The sequence below is a fragment of the Berghia stephanieae genome, chromosome 15, assembly GCF_034508935.2.
Source record: "Berghia stephanieae isolate SIO BIC M18660-M18661 chromosome 15, UCSD_Bste_1.3, whole genome shotgun sequence".
NCBI lineage: Eukaryota > Metazoa > Mollusca > Gastropoda > Nudibranchia > Aeolidiidae > Berghia > Berghia stephanieae.
The window spans coordinates 25,435,249-25,450,073 of record NC_088374.1 but is presented as its reverse complement, the minus strand read 5'-3'; positions in this window follow the sequence as shown (position 1 = coordinate 25,450,073).

Genomic DNA, 14,825 nt, shown 5'->3' with positions numbered 1-14,825 from the left:
AGGGGTCCCTGGTCAACAGCAACATGTAACATTTAGGACGGGACACGACGCCTGTTAGGCGATATTACAATTTTTTTCGGACAAAGACAACGCTGTTAACGGCCAGGTACTCATTTTACACCTGATTACGGTGAGAGAATGTGAGTAAAGAGCCTTTTCCAAGGACTCAACTATGCGCTGAGCGAGGCTCGAACCCAAAACTTTCCGATCCAAAAGCGAGTGTCATACCACTAGACCACATAGCCGCACAAATTGCGTTTTCAACTTCAAATTTAAAACTTTCCTCTATCAATTTCCTTTTTACTGACCCTGAAATGTTGTTGTGGTACAAGTTACGTAAAACTCCTAAAAATAAGAAAGAAAAAAGACGAGTGGAATAAAAAGAATTGTCAACATGGAGGATTTTGAACTCTTATTTACGTCGCAAGGTACGTAAAATAGTTATGATGGGGCGCATGTCCGACAAGGGAGACAACTAAGTAATTACATGTTAATGTAGAATTTATAAATGGGTTATATACCTTGCTTTTCTTTAAAAGGGGGGAACCTGTAGTCAAAAATCCATTTTTGATTGTAATACGAATATTTTTGCTATTCCCGTGTTATTTTTAGGTGGTAGGAAGTCTAATTTATTGATAACACACACAAAAAAAAAAAGCAGAATTTTTTTTTTTTGGGTGACTTAAGGGCCAATGCAGAGGAAAAGACTGACGTTTTACTTTTAAATAAAATGATAGATGAAAAAGAAGAGGTCATTCCACAATGGATGAGTGAGTCGTTCTTTGCATTTGTAAAATAGTGTTACCGTTATTGTCATGCGAAGAGCCCAATGTGTGCATATATGCAGGTCTGACATCCAAATGAAATTAGGTGCCTAGTTTAACATTGGTTGTAATGGACAATATTATTTTGTGTCATTTTTAAAGATTTCCATAACAACAATGAGCCCATAATGAATTGGGTTATCAGACCTGCAAATCAGTGCACGTCGGCAGAGCCATGTCTGTCTTATGCGGGGCGTTGGGTCCAAGTCAACGCATTCTTACTTGCAGGTCTGATAACCGAGCACTCAATTATGGGTTTGTTTCAACGTTGTTGTTTTGGACAATATTCTAGTTGGTTTGAGAGTACCATGTATTTCCACCACGACAATGAGACCATCCATAACAATGAGGCCATTAATGAGGCCATCCATAACAATGAGGCCATTAATGAGGCCATCCATAACAATGAGGCCATCCATAATAATGAGGCCATCCATAATAATGAGGCCATCCATAATAATGATGCCATCCATAACAATGAGGCCATCCATAACAATGAGGCCATCCATAACAATGAGGCCATCCATAACAATGAGGCCATCCATAATAATGAGGCCATCCATAACAATGAGGCCATCCATAATAATGAGGCCATCCATAACAATGAGGCCATACATAATAATGAGGCCATCCATAACAATGAGGCCATCCATAACAATTTAGTTTGCCAGACCTTATTATAAGTAAACATCGGTCCAAGTCGCTTGTGTTGACATTAGATGCCTTTTTTTATCTTCTCATTACAAACACCCGGCAAGCTTTGAAAATTTCGTTATAGAGGTTTGAACCCTGTCCTTACCACCCATAGGAAAATCGTTACATTCGTCACGATACAACCAACAGTTTTCTCATTCTGATATTCTGTGGACATCACAAATTATAGAGCAAATAATTTATTATAGTGATAAACATTAGACACTGGACAATATTATAATATTATAGGAATGTACTTGTTTCTTTTCTGTTTCAGTAGAAACAAAAATCTATTTTTGTGTTGGGTGGGTGTGAAGATTCATGAAAAATTCTGAAAATGGCTGGTAATGAGAGTTAAACTTAAACTTATGTAATTAGTCATATTAATTTCCTTTAAATTAGTTTCAAACAGCCTCGTTGTAGAATGGACTAAAATGCCAGATTTTTATAGTTGTTTCCTCTACAACTACAAAACAACATTTGGAATAGAAATGGAGAAAAAATCTCGCTTGATATTGGTACGAAGACAAAATATTATGATTGTCACTATGATAAATTATCATGGCTACTCGTGTTAGAATAGAAACATCTCATTTTACATTCTGATATAATTTAGTTACGGTATAGGGGAGATAACAATATTATTGTTTTGTATTTGTATGATTTATTACTGGAGTTAACTCTCTTTCTCTCATTGCCTTCTTTTTGTTTGAAAACCGTTGATTGTCACTTTATTTTTATTTTTTGTGTGATGACATCCACCCACTTGAGCCATGCTTGCTTTCTCTTCAGTAAAAAAAACATATAATTTATTACTCTCATATAAAATCCTTATCTCAATTGGATTCAGTAGTCTGATGTCACGCCGCCCGGCAACGGCGGCCATCTTGGTTCTAAACAAAGAAAATCATTACTTTTTATTCTTCAAGCTGGCTTGAACTTTTCATATGTCTTGTGATCAGAATGTGTAAAAGTCAAAACATGATCAAATTTATGTGTTTTTTTTCCCTCTGGATACGCTTTTATGCTCGCCGGAGAAATATTTCATACGGGTGTCCGCCATTGTTCCGATAATTTAGAGCCAGTGTTGCTAAGTTACCATGCGTCATTAGGAAGGAAGTGACGTTACGACTATTGAATCCTATTCATCCATATCCTCCATTAATCATGGCGACTCCGATAAAAAGGAAATTTTGGACTAATCTCGCCTATTACTATTTTGTGTAACCAAATTTACAAAAGTGCCATGGGGATGGCGGGGGGGGGGGGGGGGGGGGGGGGGGGGGGGGTTATTGTATTTGAAAATTGGAAGAAAAGAAAAAAAAAAAGCAACCAATAAGTATATAAGTATGGTGTTGGCTGTGGGTGTCCGTATTTAACAATTCTCTAAAGAATAAAAAGTATGTGTGCTGAACATGAAGATGAATTATTTTGAATCGAGCCGAGGGAAAATAATAGAATAATAATATTGTATTAACGAAGCCTTGTTTCCTGTCATTTGTTCTTCAAACAATAAGAGTTAGGCTATTTCCGGTGACGCAACTCCATCCAAGAAAAATCGGGCACGGTTACGGACATATCCGTAGCCATCGTTATGTTATTGCCTGACACTGAAATCCAAAAAGACTGGCATTTTGACGTCATTATTTGTTTTTTGCACCGCTTAGTGAGTTGTCGTTAGTAGAACTCATGGAAACAAGTTATTTCATTGGTTGAACTATTGAATACAACTCACGATTTGTTTTCTTTTGTGGCCAAAGACTGGCATTTTTGACGTCATTTTTTGGTCAGTGTCAGGCTATAGATAGTTCGAAGATGACGTCACTCATGCCTTTGTTATTGTTTTTGCCATCCGCGTTTGTGAGTTGTTCTCACTAAACTGTATTAACCAGACTATAAAAGTTCATGGTTACACAGAGTTTGTGTGTTGGTCCGTTATACTTCCGGATGGCAATGTTGTGAACTCCTTGGCCAAGCCATTCTATCGATAAGTTAACGATGGCTACGGCCCATCCCTCAGATTATCCAGGTCAAAGGTCACTTAGTCATTAATGTTATCATCAAGTCGTCCCTTGTAACCGGTCTAGTGAAAACAGCCGTTATCCCGCCAGCCAGCATCGTTTCATCGGTGTTTGGTTCAGAAGGATGCATTCGTCTGGGTGTCTTTTATTTGTTTGTTTTGTTTTTTGTTTTGTTTTTTTCAAATGAAAAATCGCCTCTCAATGGTATATCGACATAGTCAGCGTGTGTGGTATTTTATAATGATACACCCATCAATTTTATGAAGGCTGCCTCTATTCTCACCCTCCCCCCCCCCCCCCCCGGCCAATTGGATTACCGAAAAAAACGTCGCCGGCTTTTTGCGATTTGGATTTGATTGATTGATTTTTTTTTAATTGTGCAACTTGTGACAAGAAACTTAACAAATTACTGCATTACAACCTTTGGATTAAACATACAACAATTGTGGACTACTATTATGAAGACTAGCATCCGGGGGGTGTACTATTATGAAGACTAGCATCCGGGGGGTGAGAAAAGTCACTTCGTTTTATGAAACCACCTGCATGTATATTATACACGTATATGTATATATATATATATATATATATATATATATATATATATATATATATATATACATATATATATATATATATATATATATATATTTATATATTGAATGGTATCAGTCACTTATATGTGGCCAAAACATATGTTTCTGTGGCTTTCGTCCACGTCGTCAGTTGGCATAATATATGTGTGTATATATATATATATATATATATATATATATATATATATATATTATATATATATATATATATATATATATATATATATATATATATATTAGAGAGAGAGAGAGAGAGAGAGAGAGAGAGAGAGAGAGAGAGAGAGAGAGTCTACCTTTCGGCGAGATCCTACAAAAACACCTTTCTCTGTAGCTTCCAAATGATTACGTATACGATAAATTTGAAACCCACATTGTTTGAATCAGCTCACTAATTAATTCCTGAGCCTTGAGATGGTGACGCAACTATTACATACAAGACCTTGCAGTCGAGACGGCAGGGCTTTTGGCTTACACAACCACTATTTACCCATCGGTCAGCGGTACTCTTTGATGTATACAACACTCACCGCCTTTACGCAAAGCCGCCTGCCCATAAATCAAGAGATGGTCTCCTAACTGTTCACAAGCGAACTGTCAAACGAGCAATCGATGATTGGATAAGAAGCTCAAGATCTCATATAATAAGGTAAGTTTTGGAGAGGTGATATCCCCCCCACCCGTCATCGGACAGAACTTTCATTGCGTTATATCATATGAGCTCCGCCTCCTCTTTCTATTCGGGAGTGACGAGATTAGACGAGAGGACGCGAGAAAAAAAATGGTCACGTGTTGGGCAAGTCGTTCGTTAGGCGAGCTTCGGTGTCTAACTATAACTCCGTAATGACTCATTGGGCCATATTGATGACGTCAGACTGGACACATAGATGGGTTGGTTATTCGTGTCATCTTCATCTGTTCGCACACTCCTGTTTTGTTTGTTTTTTTTTTTTATTCCCTTGTCAGCTAGTAAATGCGTGTTTTTTAAAAAATAGATTTCACTCTATTATCCTTTTAAATGGCGGCGATATTACCTTAAAGCCCCCCCCCCCCCCCCCCCCCCAACTTTCCCCCATCAGTAAAATCAAAAACAAAAAACTAAACCAACTCTTAAATAACATGAATAAATAAATATACATTATTATATAAATGATTACATAAATAAATAAATAAATAAATAAAAATACATACATTGATAAATAAATTTTAAAATAAATACGGAAATAGATAAATAAATAGACATTTCGCTGGTTGTCATATTTCAGACGTGTACTTTATAATGTGTAGTGTCTAGTTCCAGCCATTTCAAATCAATAATAAATAGTCAATCGTGATAATATTCTATTCTAATAATGATAAATTACACGTTATAAAGAATGTGATTAACAAACAACAAAGGTATTCGTTTATTGACACGAACATTATTAGGTTAACAGTTAACATTAACCCACTCTCTGTGTTCGTTCATCAGTATTTTGACTAGGTCGTGCTTGAAGCTTGACGTCTGCATTAGATTGACGGCGAGACTAAGTGATCGAGTGGCGCCACGTAGCGGCGGCGATGAACGAGTGATTTGAGTGGTGGCCCCTCATTTCCACTCGGCTAGGATTTCCCCTCTTTATAAAGTATGTGTGTTTTGCGTGTGTGTGTGTGTGTGTGTGTGTGTGTGTGTGTGTGTGTGTGTGACGTAGATGTGTGTGTGTGTGTGTGTATGTGTGACGTAGATGGTGTGTGTGTATGTTGCTAGATGAGTGTGTTCGACGCTTGTTGTTGTCTATTTAGTAGTATGATGACTGGTTGTGTGCTAAAAGGCCGTAGTGACTCGTCTTTGCAAAATTAATGTAGATGAAGTAAATAGAATCTGGCAAAAAGGCTAATGACTAAGTCTATTAAAATTAATTAATAAAGAAATAATAATAATATAATAATATAATGAATAAAATATATAATAATAATAATAATTAATAATAATAATAATAAATAAATATATAATAATAATAAATAATAATAATAATAAATAATAATAATAATAATAATAATAATAATAATAATAATAATAATAAATAATAATAATAATAATAATAATAATAATAATAATAATAATAATAAGTAATAATAATAATAATAATAATAATAATAATAATAATAAATAATAATAATAATAATAATAATAATAATATAATAATATATATAATAATAATAATAATAATAATAAATAATAATATAATAATAATAATAATAATAATAATAATAATAATAATAATAATAATATAATATAATAATTAATATAATAAAAATAATAATAATAATAATAATAATAATAATAATAATAATAATATAATAATAATAATAATAATATAAAATATAATAATATAGTAATAACAATAACAACAACAACAACAACAATAATAATAATAATATATATATATATATATATATATATATATATATATATATATATATATATAATGAATTAATATAGCGCCTAGTTCCAATTAAGATTGACCTCTGGCGATTTCCATCAACACATCACGTATAATACACAAATATAAAACTGACATGCTAAAAGCCACAAAAATACGATGATAAAATATTTTATTATAATAAAATACATACTAAGAGTCCAAATTATATGCCCTACAGAAAAGCTCAGTTTTTAACCGTTTTCTAAAAGTAAGTGGATTTTCCCAATTTTAACCCTCTCCTTACCAACTATAAAAAAATCGTCACATTCGTTACGATACAACCAACATTTTTCTTATTCAAATTTCTCTGGTACATCAGAAAATGAACACAGTGTGTTGTGGAGCATGTTTTAGTACAGAAATTATTTATCGCAAGAATTTACTGCTATTTTGTTTTAGTGATAAAAAATCTATTTGTGGGTCAGGTGATAAGTTTTGGGGGAAATCCTGAAGATGGCTGGTAAGGAGAAAGTTAATTTAAAAACTGATGGAAATCAAAGGTTAAAATCAACGAATCAAACCAAGCGGTTTCCTTGTACTATAGGATTCAATAGTCGTAACGTCACTTCCTTGCTAATGACGCATGGTAACTTAGTAACACTGGCTCTAAACTATTGGAACAATGGCGGACGCCCTTACGAAATATGTCTCCGACGAGCATAAAAGTGTATCCCGAGGAGAAAAACATTATAAATAATATGATCTTGTTATGACTTTTATAAATTCTGATCACAAGACATATGAAAGGTTCTAGCCAGCTAGATGAATAAAAAGTAATGATTTTCTTTGTTTAGAACCAAGATGGCCGCCGTTGCAGGGCGGCGTGACATCAGACTACTGAATCAAATTGTGAACAGTTTTTTAAAAATGACTTTAGCTATGGTGTTTACCGCGACATATATTATATTATTAAATTAACAACAAGAAATGAAGTGAGAAGGAACGTGGAAGAAGACAATAGAGAATAAAAATTTCGCGGCGGCGATGGGGGTTCGAACCTGCGACATTACTGGTACGACAACTCCGCCTGGCCGGGGAGATCGTGACTCTACTGTATGAGGTATCCGCAACCCCCAAAAAGATCGCTTCAAACCTTAGTCTTATTAGTAGAGCCTTCTCTCCCCGACTTCTTGAGGTCGTATCGCGGGTTCAACACACACACAAAAAAAAAAAATAAATAATAATAAACCGATCTTATTTTGTGTTATGTGGTCTTGTGGTATGACACTCGCTTTCGGATCGGAAGGTCTTGTGTTTGAGCCTCTCTCGGCACATAGTTGAATCCTTGGGAAAGGGCTCTTTACTCACATTCAATCACCGTACTCAGGTGTAAAATGAGTACCTGGCCATTTACAGCGTTGTCTCTGTCCGAAAAAATTTTTGTAATATCGCCTAACAGGCGTTATGTCACGTCTTACATGTTAAGTGTTGCTGTTGGCCAGGGACCCCTTGTAAACCGCGTTGAGCGCGTTTTGTGGATATTGCGCCATATAAAAGCCGTTAACGGCCAGGTACTCATTTTACACCTGAGTACGATCATTGCATCATCATCATATGGAAGGAAAATGGGGATTTTAGAGGAAGATGATTAATGATAAGTGGAGGAGGAAGAAGACGACGACGACGACGACGACGACCAAGAGGGAGGAATAAATAATAAATAGGATATCGTAGGAGGGAAGGTATAGGCTATGGTATTGGTTGGTTGGTGGTATTGAAGGAATATACGTACAAGATTTGGTACAATTCCAGCAGCTACCACCAACCAGTAAGTGGCGCCGCTTATCAGACGTAGAGAAGAGATTGTGTCGTCTGCCGCTTGCGTGGGCGAGTCCAAGTCGGGATTGAAGATAAGGGGCCAAAGGTTAAAAGTAATCTCGTCGCCACATTAACTCAGTTAAGACTAAACTGACTTTAACTCCTTTGAGTCTATAAACGACTTTTTCTGCGTCTTCGTTCCTTGTATCTGGGAAGGAATGTATATGTGGCTCATCGTCTGAAAAGAGTGTTGAAGTGATGGGGATAAAAAAAAAATAAACAAGCAACATGAGTATTTATATAGCGCAAAATCCACAAAACGAGCTCAATGCTAAAGCATTGTTTTTTGTTGTTTTTTTTTTTTTTTTTTTTGCTGTAGGATTCATGTCCCAGTCATCATGGGTTACTGGTAGAAAGTGGCCTTTTTTAGGAGTACAGCTTGTATAAGTGTTTTCTCCTCACTTCCGGGATACTTGTACGTGCGGCTATGTGGTCTTGTGATATGACACCGGCCTTTGGACTGGACGGTCCCAGGTTCGAGTCCCGTTCTGAGTCTTGGGAAGAGGCTATTTACTCTCGTCATTCTCTCGATGTATTCATGTGTAAAAATGAATAACTGGGCTTTTATTAACAGCGTTGTCTCTGTGAGAAAATAATTGTAATGTCGCCTGTCAGTCGTCATATTTCGTCCTACATGAATGTAAAGATTTAAATGAAAGAATGTGTGGTCGAGAGAGAGGGAGAGACAGCGACAGAGAGAGAGAGAGAGAGAGAGAGAGAGAGAGAGAGAGAGAGAGAGAGAGAGAGAGAGAGAGAGAGAGAGAGAGAGAGAGAGAGAGAGAGAGAGAGAGAGAGAGAGAGAGAGAGAGAGAGAGAGAGAAAAGAACTGTTGGCATTCCTATGTATAATAAGTCTAGTCTCGTCACGTATTACTTTCACCTCTTAAGACGGCCATTGTTTGTTTCGTATCCTTTCAGTTGCATCCAGACGATCGTATCTCGTTTATAGTTTTTAACATAGAGGCTACCACAATGAATTAGCTCCCCTGGCACCATAGTAACATTCCCTATAACATGAGACGCAACCCCCTGTTCCCGTTCCCACGCGAAAGGCGTCAAAAAGCCTGTTAAGAAATTAAGTAAGGAATTAAACATAAAACTATTCGTAACGTTTAGTAGACAAAAAAACAAAAATGATTGAACTTAAGCTTTGATATAGCGCAATATCCGCTAAATGTTCTCAATGTGCTTTACAAAATGTCCCTGACCACAGTAACTCGTAGAGCGAGACATCACGTCCATCAGGCGATAATATATTTTTTTAACGGAAAGAGACAACGCTGTTAACGGTCAGATAATCTTTTTACACCTGAGTATGGTGAGAGAATGTGATTAAAGAATGAATGTCGTCATATTTTGCGGCGATGCACTGCGGCTGACGCCTGGGCTATTCCAGTCCTCCCTTAGTAAAGACCCCAGAGACAAATTTCCTCTAAGGGAGAAATAAAAGGAATTTTAAATATATATAGGGAATGAGATTAGCGGAAGAGTAGCGTCCCGGAGCGAGGACGAGAGACGCATGCGCACAACCAACATGACGTTCTCTCTCCAATAACTTTTCCGCCGGTGACGTCACAGACTATGGGGGACGTCCAATCAAGGGACGCTACTCTTCTGCTAATCTCATTCCCTATATATATCAGTTATCCGTCGCCAAAAGTTGACGTCTGTAGTGTCTCCATATTTAATAATATTATGTGTACAAGTTTCTGGAAATCCAGGCGGCCCATGTTTACTATCGGTTGTAGAGTTGGGCGATATCACAAATTTTACATATCGATACTATACGATATATCACCTCACAAAATATCGATACATAAATTTTATCGATGCAGTGAGTCATCTATCAATATATCGACAAGCGATTTAAAAAAATGTATAATTCGGCTACTCCCCCCTACCCTTCCCCCCCCCCTCCCCCCTCCCCCCTCCCCCCCCCCTTTTTTTTGTTGTTGTTTGTTTGTTTGTTGTTGTTTTTTTATATATATGTTAATGTTGTTGCCGTCTTTGGTGCCATAAAAAGGGTCGTATTTTTCATCAAAAGTTCAAAAAGCGAGTGTCATACCACAAGACCACATACCCTTTCCTTTATTAATTATAATCTCTCTATCATGGTCATTACGTGAAGTACGTCCTCTTTCTACCTTCTCTATTTTCTCTTCCAGGCTAGGTCCAGTGCATCGGACTGATCTGCAGGGGAGCTAACTCATCAACCAGTTCCATCTGTCTTCTATCCAGGGGCGTGGCTATATTGGGTGATTTGGTGCCTGGCACCGAATCCATCTGTTAAAAATGGATTTCAGCAGTTATAAAATAGGTATTAAAACTAAGAAATGGTATATACCCCCTCTTACTTATCTCAGTAAGTCTTTTCTTTATTTTTCCCCCCTTTCTTTTGTACAGGATATCCACAAAGTCTGGGTACATGTCGTACTTCCCCATCTATTTTTATCTATTCATTATGCTATAGATTGTGGAGATTTGGCTGAATGGTGCTTTTCTTCACTGAAGAAGAGGTCATGTATAGTTAAAATACTATTCATTTACATCCCAATCGAATAAGATAGAGTATTTAAAGAGGAATTTGTACTTTTACCATGTACCCAGACTTGATGGACACCCTGTATTTACAAATATAGCATCTTTTAAAATCATTTTCTTCTCTGATTCTGGCACCACCTTAAAATGTAAGCACGCCACGCCACTGCTTATATCTTTCTCCTGATCTATTCTTTATGTATTGCAGGGCACAGTAAGTAGAAGGCTGTCGAAGAAGAGGAAGACAGAGGAAAGTGTGGCAGGATAACATAAAAGATTGGACAGGATTGACGTGGAACAATCTAATGAGGAAGGCCCAAGACCGTGATGAGTGGCGTCGAATCGTGAAGTCTGCATCCCGAAAGTCCCCCCCGACGACCAACCGGTCATGGGATAGAGTGAGTGAGTGAGTGAGCCCTATTTATGAAGGTCGGCTAGACACTTGTTAAGAATACGACCTGTAGGACGATTATACACTCCATTTTTCTATTTTATCTTCCAGGCAGCAGCCTCTTATGGTTTTCACACTACTATGTTATGACGATCGACCCAATCAGCAGCAGCCTCTTATGGTTTTCACACTACTATGTTATGACGATCGACCCAATCAGCAAAGTCCGGTCCGCACTCGTGCACCGTCGCAAACCCGCCGGGTAGCATCGTCACAACACACCGTTCGACTAGATGCTCTGCCGTCTCAGGTTCTTGCCCACAGCTGGTACATGTTGGACAGTCAGAAAGACCCCACCCATGAAGCGCACTGGCCGTGAGGCAGCTCCTCGACCGAAGCCGATTCGCATTCACCCAGTGTCTCTTCTTACTGGTCTCAAACCAGGCTAGGCTCAGTGCATCGACCTGATCTGCAGGGGAACTAACTTTCCTCTGTCTACTGTCCTTCTCCGGGTCTATTCGTTATGTTGATGTCCCGGGCTATTGATCTAGCCACTCTCCTGGACGAGCCCGATTCATCATAAAATAAATACTAATACGCTTCAACAGTCATGGCATGACGTCACTTCCCTCGTAATGACGCATAGTAACTTAGCAACCGGCTCTAAACTATCGGAACAATGGCGGACGCCCTTATGAAATATTTCTCCGACGAGCATAAAAGTGTATCTAGAGGAGAAAAACATAAATATGATCATGTTTTGACTTTTATACATTCTGTTCTCATTACATATATGAAAAGTTCTAGCCAGCATAAAGAATAAAAAGTACCGATTTTCTTTGTTTAGAACCAAGCTGCTCGCCGTTGCTGGGCGACGTGACATCAGACTATTGAATCCAATATGAAACAATAACAACGTCCAGAGAGACCGATTTGATAATGCCATTCATATCGATATATCGATATTTCAGTACGATATGCTCCCAACACTTACTGTCAGTCAGACGACACGAATAAGTTGCCATGAGAAGAGGCCGTCCTCAGTGAAAGGATCGGGTTTCTGTCTCTCAAGGGCGTGTGACGACGGTCGGGCTAGTAGTAGTAGCTATCTTGGTGTGTTGAGTTGAGATATTATAAGGAGAATAATGAATGAATTTTCTGAAGAAAACAAAAAAAAAAAAAACGAAAAATAAAAACCCATGAAAGTGGAGCTAGCAAGATTGTCAACTCAGTTCTGCCGTACTCTGGGGGGGGGGGGGGGGGGGGAACTGTTGTATTTTAAAATTTGGCTAGAAAATGTGTCCTTCAAATATTGATCGCTTTAAATGACCCTCATCCTGGTAAAATAAAATTCTCAAACCTGAGACTTCGCTAAATCACGGGTTTGAGGGTCATTTAAATCGATCGATATTTGAAGGACACATTTTCTGGCCAAATTTTAAAATACGGTTTTTTCCAGAGTACGGCAGCTTAAGCAGCAGATATCTTCGATACCCGATCTACTCACAATAACATTATTGAATATCTGATGAAACAAAATTCACTTTCACTTTGTGTTTAAGGGTTTTACGGCACTTGCAACACATTAAGGTCATATCAGCGCCAGTAAAAAGGAAGAAAATGGGATAGTAAATTAGTTCTAGAATTATAATTAAAGCACCCGAGAAAATGTAAGACAAAGGGGAATTGGTTCAAATAGGAAACAGATGTAGATTCCAAGAGCACACTATCGGTGTACTTAGTTTGAGACTACCAAAAAGTCTCATCCTGACATAAGTACAGGTCCCTACTAAGAGGAATACACTCAAATGTTTACAAATCGTATATAATTCGTATACAAAACATAATACAGTGTATAACAAAGAGAAGATTCAGAAGGAAAATAATATCATCTCCAAAAGCTAACTATACATTTAACTGTTTCCCTCCCAGCCAAGGTATCCAGCCAGGGCCAGGACAAAAATCTCATTCCAAGACAAAGACAGAAAGCATGTTGAAAAACAGATATAGGGGGATAGAAGACACAGTAAGTACGTCCCTGCCCATTATAGGAGGTCGCACTTTCACTTTAGCTAAGTATAAAAATCGGCCGTTTTGAAGAGCTGGTTGTGCGGCAATGTGTTCTAATGGTATGAAACTACCCTTCGAATCGGAAGATCTTGGGTTCGAGTCTCGCTCTGAGTGACACATGGTTGAGTCCTCGAAAAAGGCTCTTTGCTCACATTCTCACACCGTAGACAGGAGGTGTAAATGAGTAGGTTTGGCCGTTAACAGCATTGTCTCTATCGTGTAATATTGCCTAATAGGCGTCATGTCCTGTCCTGCATGGTAAGTGTTGCTGTTGGATTGACAACCCTAGTAAAGCGCTTTGGGCACGTTTGATATTCTTTATAGATAGTATGAAGTTGACGTCATTCGGATCTTTGTTATTGCTTTTTGCAATCCACGTTTATGAGTAATTCTCACTAAACTGTATTATAGATAGTATGCGCTTGGTTCAGAAGCTCACAACATTGCCATCCGGAAGTGTAACAGACCAACACACAAATCTATGTGTAACCTTGAACATTTATGGTCCTGTTCAGACAGTTTAGTGAGAATTACTCATAAACGCGGATGGCAAAAAACAATAACAAAGCCCCGAGTGACGTCAAATTCATTTTCTCTATTAACCAGATTATAAACGACCAAGGTTACACAGTGTTTTGTGTGTTGGTCCGTTATATTTCCGGACAGCAATGTTGTGAGCTTCTTAGCCATGAGCATACTATATATAGATAGAATGAAGTTGACGTCACTCAGGTCTTTGTTACTGATTTTTGCCAAACGCGTTTATGAGTAATTCTCACTAAACCGTATTAACCAGACTATAAATTATAAACACACTTGACTCACTTTTGTATTTCTGTACTTCACAACAGTGTGTTGTAGTTATGGGTTACACATAGTTTTGTGTTTTGGTCCATTATACTTCCGGATGGCAATGTTGTGAGCTTCATAGCCAAGCGCATACTATCCACACTGCCGTTGTTTTTAAAAACACAGTATATGGAATTTTAACCAAATAGTACATACTGACTGTGTTCTTTCATAAAACGACAGTATAGATAGTTCGAAGATGACGTCACTCAGGTCTTTGTTATTGTTTTTTGCCATCCGCGTTTATGAGTAATGCTCACTGAACTGTATTAACCTGACTATAAACGTTCATGGATACACACAGTTTTGTGTGTTGGTCCATTATACATCCGGATGGCAATGTTATGAGCTTCTTAGCCAAGCGCATACTATCTATATGGAATTTTAACCAAATAGCACATACTGTGTTCTTTCATAAAACGACAGTATATAAATGTTTCAGCTTTATATAATTTGGTAAATGCAAAGATAGAGGATGGCTGGCAATTTTCGGTGTAGTCCCGGCCTCGCGGTCGCTCCCTCTATGATACCATCTAGATTACACGCCTGACAACGTGTCACAGA